Genomic DNA, 6,307 nt, shown 5'->3' with positions numbered 1-6,307 from the left:
AGGGGCCCCTCCCAAAGGGTCTTGCGCGGCCATGCCAGGGATCCTGGACGTCCTAGCCCCAGGGCCGGACTCACCCTGCAGCCCCCTGGCACCCGGGCTGCTAGGGGCGCCGCAGGTTATTCAGGCGGGAGAAGGGGCAGGGCCCTCCGAGCCCCCGACCTCCTTAGAAGGCCCCGCGCCAAAACCTGTGGGCCCACGGTCCCGCTAGCGAGCTCCCTCCCCTCGGTCCGCCCCACCGTGAGCCACACAGCCAGGGGATTGGGCCTGAAGGCCTCCTGGGGGCTAACCCAAACCCTAGGTGGGTCCCCGAGGGGCCCATCCCAAGGGGCTTGGCGCCCCAATGGCGGGGATTGGGAACCTCCAAACCCCAGCGCTGGACTCACCCTGCAGCCCCCCGGCACCCGGGCCGCTAGGGGCGCCGCCGGTCATTCAGGGGGGGAGAACGGGTAGGGCCCTCTGAGCCCCCGGGGAGCTTCAAAGGCCCCCTGCGCCAAAACACTTGGGGCCACGCTCCGCTCTCCAGCGCCCTCCCCTCCGGCCCCCCCCCCCTCCCCTCGCCACACCGCCCGTGGATCCTGCCTGCCGGCCTCCTGGGGGCTAATCCTAACCTTTTTTCGGCCCCGAGGGGCCCCTCCCAAGGGGCCTAGCACTGCAACGCCGGGGATTGGGACCCCCGAGCCCCAGCGCTGGACTCACCCTTCGCCCCACCGCCACCCAGGCCTTTATTGGCGCTGCCGATCATTCAGAGCGGGAGAACGTGCAGGGCACTCCGAGCCCCTGACGACTTTTGAAGGCCCCCCGCGCCAAAACGCTTGGGCCAACGCTCCCAGTCCTCAGCGCCCTCAGCTCGGCCTGCCCCTCCGCTCGCCGCACATCCAGCAGATCGGGCTTGCGGGACTACTGGGGGCTAACCCGAACTCTAGGTGGGTTCCTGAGGGGCCCCACCCAAGGGGCCTGGCGCCCCAACGCCTGGGATTGGGGACCCGAGACCGAGCGCCGGACTTTACCAGCAGCCCCCTGCCACCTGGGTCGCTAGGGGCGCCGCTGGTCATTCAGGCGGGAGAAGGGGCAGGGCCCTCCTAGCCCCTAAGGATCGTCGAAGGCCCCCACGCCAAAACCTGTGGTCCCAAGGTCCCGCTCGCCAGCTCCGTCCCCTCGGCCCTCCCCACCGTGCACCACACAGCCAGGGGATTGGGCCTGAAGGCCTCCTGGGGGCTAACGCAATCCCAGGTGGGTCCCTGAGGGGCCCATCCCAAGGGGCTTGGCGCCCCAACGCCGGGGATTGGGAACCTCCAAACCCCAGTGCTGGAATCACCCTGCAGGCCCCCACCACCCGGGCCGCTAGGGGCGCCGCCGGTCATTCAGGCTGGAGAACGGGTAGGGCCCTCCGAGCCCCCTCCGACCTTCCAAGGCCCCCGCGCCAAAACACTTGGGCGCAAGCTCCGCTCTCCAGCGCCCTCTCCTCGGCCACCCCCCCGCTCGCCACACCGCCGGTGGATCTTACCTGCCGGCCTCCTGGGGGCTAATCCTAACCCTAGTTCGGCCTCCAAGGGGCCACTCCCAAGGGGCCTGGCACTGCAACGCTGGGGATTGGGACCCCCGAGCCCCAGCGCTGGACTCACCGTCCGCCCCACCGCCACCCAGGCCATTATTGGCGCCGCCGGTCATTCAGAGCGGGAGAACGTGCAGGGCATTCCGAGCCCCTGACGACTTTGGAAGGCCCCCCGCGCCAAAACGCTTGGGCCCACGCTCCCACTCCTCAGCCCCCTCAGCTCAGCCTGCCCCTCCGCTCGCAGCACATCCAGCAGATAGGGCTTGCCAGCCTCCTGGGGGCTAACCCTAACTCTAGGTGGGCTCCTGAGGGGCCCCTCCCCAGGGGCCTGGCGCCCCAACGCAGGGGATTGGGGACCGGAGACCCAGCGCCGGACTCACCCTGCAGCCCCCCGCCACCTGGGCCGCTAGGGGGCCCGCCGGTCATTCAGGGCGTGAGAACGGGCAGGGCCCTCTGTGCCCCAGGCAACCTTTGAAGGCCCCCGCCCCGCTCCAAAATGTTTGGGCCCAGGCTCCAGCTTGCCAGTGTCCTCACTCCGCCCGCCCCTCCACTCGCTGCACAGCAGGCATTTCGGGCCTGCCGGCATCCTTCTTGCTAACCCTGACCCTAGGTCGGTCCCCGAGAGGCCCTTGACAAGGGGCCTGGGGCTGCAATGCTGGGGATTGGGGACCCCCGAGCCCCAGGGCAAGACTAACACTGCTGCCCCTCCACCACCTGGGCCACTAGGGGCACTGTCTCTCATTCAGGCCTGGAGAAGGGGCAGGGCCCTCCGAGCCCCCGCAGACCTTCGATGGCCCCCTGCCCCAAAGCGCTTGGGCCCACGTTCCCACTAGTCAGCGCCCACACCTCAACCTGCCCCTCCGCTCGAAACACAGCAGGCGGATTGGACCTGCCGCTCTCCCGGGGGCTAACACTAAGTCTAGGTGGGCTCCTGAGGGGCCCCACCCAAGGGGCCTGGCGCCTCAGTGCCGGAGATTGGGGACCCGAGACGCAACGCTGGACTCACCCTGCAGCCCCTGGCCACCTGGGCCTCTAGGGCCCACCGGTCATACAGGGCGGGAGAACGGGCAGGGCCCTCCGAGCCCCCGCCGACCTTTGATGGCGCCCCCGCCCCAAAGCACTTGGGCCCACGTATCCTCTAGTCAGCACCGTCACCTCAACCTGCCCCTCCGCTGGAAACACAGCAGGCGGATCGGACCTGCCAGCCTCCTGGGGGCTAACCCTAACCCTCGTCGGTCCCCGAGGGGCCCCTCCCAAGGGGCCTTGTGCAGCCACGCCCCGGGATCCTGGACGTCCTAGCCCCAGGGCCAGACACACCCTGCAGCCCCCGCCACCGGGGCCACTAGGGGCGCCGCCCGTCATTCAGGTGGGAGAACGGGCAGGGCCCTACTAGCCCCTGAGGATCTTCGAAGGCCCCCACGCCAAAACCTGTCTGCCCAAGGTCCCGCTCGCCAGCTCCGTCCCCTCGGCCCGCCCCACTGCGCGCCACGCAGCCAGGGGATTGGGCCTGACGGCCTCCTGGGGGTTAACGCAAACCCTAGGTGGGTCCCCAAGGGGACCATTCCAAGGGGCTTGGCGCCCCAACGCTGGGGATTGGGAACCTCCAAACCCCAGCGCTGGACTCACCCTGCAGCCCCTCGCCACCTGGGCCGCTAGGAGCGCCGCCCATCATTCAGGGTGGGTGAACGGGTAGGGCCCTTCGAATTCCCGGGGACCTTCGAAGGCCCCCTGCGCCAAAACACTTGGGCCCACGCTCCGCTCTCCATCGCCCTCCCCTCCGGCAGCCCCCTCCCCGGCTCGCCACACCGCTGGTGGATCCTGCCTGCCGGCGTCCTGGGGGCTAATCCTAACCCTAGGTGGGCCCCCGAGGGGCCCCTCCCAAGGGTCCTGGCACCGCAACTCCGGTCACTGGGGACCCCCGAGCCCCAGGGCAAGACTAACACTGCTGCCCCTCCACCACCTGGGCCACTAGGGGGGCTGCCGCTCATTCAGGGCTGGAGAAAGGGCAGGGCCCTCTGAGCCCCCGCCGACCTTCGATGGCCCCCGCCCCAAAGCTCTTGGGCCCACGTTCCCACTAGTCAGCGCCCTCACCTCAACCGGCCCCTCCGCTCGAAAGACAGCAGGCGGATCGGACCTGCCGGCCACCTGGGGGTAACCTTAACCCTAGGGCGGTCCCGGAGGGGCCCCTCCCAAAGGGTCTTGCGCGGCCATGCCAGGGATCCTGGACGTCCTAGCCCCAGGGCCGGACTCACCCTGCAGCCCCCTGGCACCCGGGCTGCTAGGGTCGCTGCCGGTCATTCAGGCGGGAAAGGGGCAGGGCCTTCCGAGCCCCCGACCTCCTTAGAAGGCCCCGCGCCAAAACCTGTGGGCCCACGGTCCCGCTCGCCAGCTCCCTCCCCTCGGTCCGCCCCACTGCGAGCCACACAGCCAGGGGATTGGGCCTGAAGGCCTCCTGGGGGCTAACCCAAACCCTAGGTGGGTCCCCGAGGCGCCCATCCCAAGGTGCCTGGCGCCCCAACGCCAGGGATTGGGAACCTCCAAACCCCAGCGCTGAACTCACCCTGCAGCCCCCCGCCACCCGGGCCGCTAGGGGCGCCGCCGGTCATTCAGCGGGGGTGAAAGGTTAGGGCCCTCCGAGCTCCCGGGGAGCTTCGAAGGCCCCCTGCGCCAAAACACTTGGGGCCACGCTCCGCTCTGCACCGCCCTCCCCTCCGGTCGCCCACCCCCCCCACCGCACCCGCCCCCCCCCCCCCCCGCCCGCTAGCCACACCGCCGGTGGATCCTTCCTGCCGGCCTCCTGGGGGCTAATCCTAACCCTTGTTCTGACCCGAGGGGCCCCTCCAAAGGAGCCTGGCACCGCAACGCCGGGGGGATTGGGACCCCCGAGCCCCAGCGCTGGACTCACCCTTCGCCCCACCGCCACACAGGCCATTATTGGCCCCGCCCGTCATTCAGAGCAGGAGAACGTGCAGGGCACTCCGAGCCCCTGACGACTTTTGAAGGCCCCCAGCGCCAAAACGCTTGGGCCCACGCTCCCACTCCTCAGCGCCCTCATCTTGGGCTGCCCCTCTGCTCTCCGCACATCCAACAGGTCGGGCTTGCCGGCCTCCCGGGGGCTAACACTACTCTAAGTGGGCTCCTGAGGGGCCCCACCCAAGGTGCCTGGTGCCACAGCAGCCGAGGTTGGGGACCCAAGACCCAGCGCCATACTCACCCTGCAGCCCCACGCCACCTGGGACTCTAGGGGGCCCATCGGTCATACGAGGCAGGAGAAGGAGCAGAGCCCTCCTAGCCCCTGAGGATCTTCAAAGTCCCCCACGCCAAAACCTGTGGGCCCATGGTCCCACTCGCCAGCTCAGTCCCCTCGGCCCGCCCCACCACGTGCCACACAGCCATGGGATTGGGCCTGACGGCCTCCTGGGGGCTAACGCAAACCGTAGGTGGGTCTGCACCTCAGGAAAACTGTTTCTGTTGGAAGTCGGCTATTTGCCAAACGGGTCTCAGGGCCTTGGGCCTCGGGTGTCCCTCAGGCTCCCAAAAGCACAGGGACGAGGTGAGGGGCTTAGACCATGCCTGGGCAATGTTGTCTCTTACACCTGGGTGTTTGGCATTTTGTTTACCTGGCTACCCCCACTTGGGATAGGTTTTCCACAGCAAGGGCATATTTCTCCTCGGAAGCCGTTTTTGCCCCAGGGGGTCTCCGGGCTGTGTTCATTGGGGTCGAACTCCTGCTAGCAAAATCGCCGGGATGAAGGGCTCAGATGGTGCCTGGGCCCTGTGGTCTCTTACAGGTCAGTGTATGGCATTTCCTTCACCTTGCCACAGGCACCTGGGAGCATGTCTGCACGTGGAGAAAGACTTTCCCGTGGGAAGCCGGTTTTTGTCAATCCGGTCCCAGTGCTCTGCTCCTCTCTTTTCACTCCTATTTCCAGAATCCCAGTGACAATGGGAGGGCTTAGAACATGGCTGGGCACTGTGGTTTCTTCCAGAGAAGTGGATGGCATTTGCTTTACCTTGCCACAACCACTTGTGATAGGGTCCGCACATCAGGAAAACTGTTTCTATTGGAAGCCGGCTTTTTGCCAAACGGGTCTCAGGGCCGTGGGCCTCGGGTGTCCCTCAGGCTCCCAAAAGCACAGGGACGAGGTGAGGGGCTTAGACCATGCCTGGGCAATGTTGTCTCTTACACCTGGGTGTGTGGCATTTTGTTTACTTGGCTACCCCCCCTTGGGATAGGTTTTCCACAGCAAGAGCATATTGTTCCTCGGAAGCCGTTTTTGCCCCAGGGGGTCTCCGGGCTGGGTTCGTTCGGGTTGAAGTCCTGCTGCAAAACCGCCGGGATGAGGGAAGGGCTCAGACGGTGCCTGGGCACTGTGGTCTCTTACCCGACCCGTACCCTAACTGGAACCCAAACCCTATACCCTGACCCAGACCCTGAGCCTGATCCTGACCATTACCCTGACCCTAACCCGAACCCTAACGCTAACCCTAACCCCTAACCCTAACCCTTACCCTAACCTGATCCCTAACCATAACCCTAACCCGAACCCTAATCCTAAACCGAACCCTAGCCCTAACCCAAACCCTAACCCAATCCCGAACCCTAAACGGAACCCTAACCCTAACCCTAACCCTACCCGAACTCTAACCCGAATCCTAACTCGAACCCTAACCCTAACCCTAACCTAATCCTAACCCTTACCCTAACCCTTACTCGAACCCTAACCCGAACCGTAACCTGAACCCTAACCCTAA

Source organism: Ursus arctos, unplaced genomic scaffold, assembly GCF_023065955.2.
Source record: "Ursus arctos isolate Adak ecotype North America unplaced genomic scaffold, UrsArc2.0 scaffold_6, whole genome shotgun sequence".
In the NCBI taxonomy this organism is placed as follows: domain Eukaryota; kingdom Metazoa; phylum Chordata; class Mammalia; order Carnivora; family Ursidae; genus Ursus; species Ursus arctos.
Note: the sequence above shows the minus strand (reverse complement) of the source record.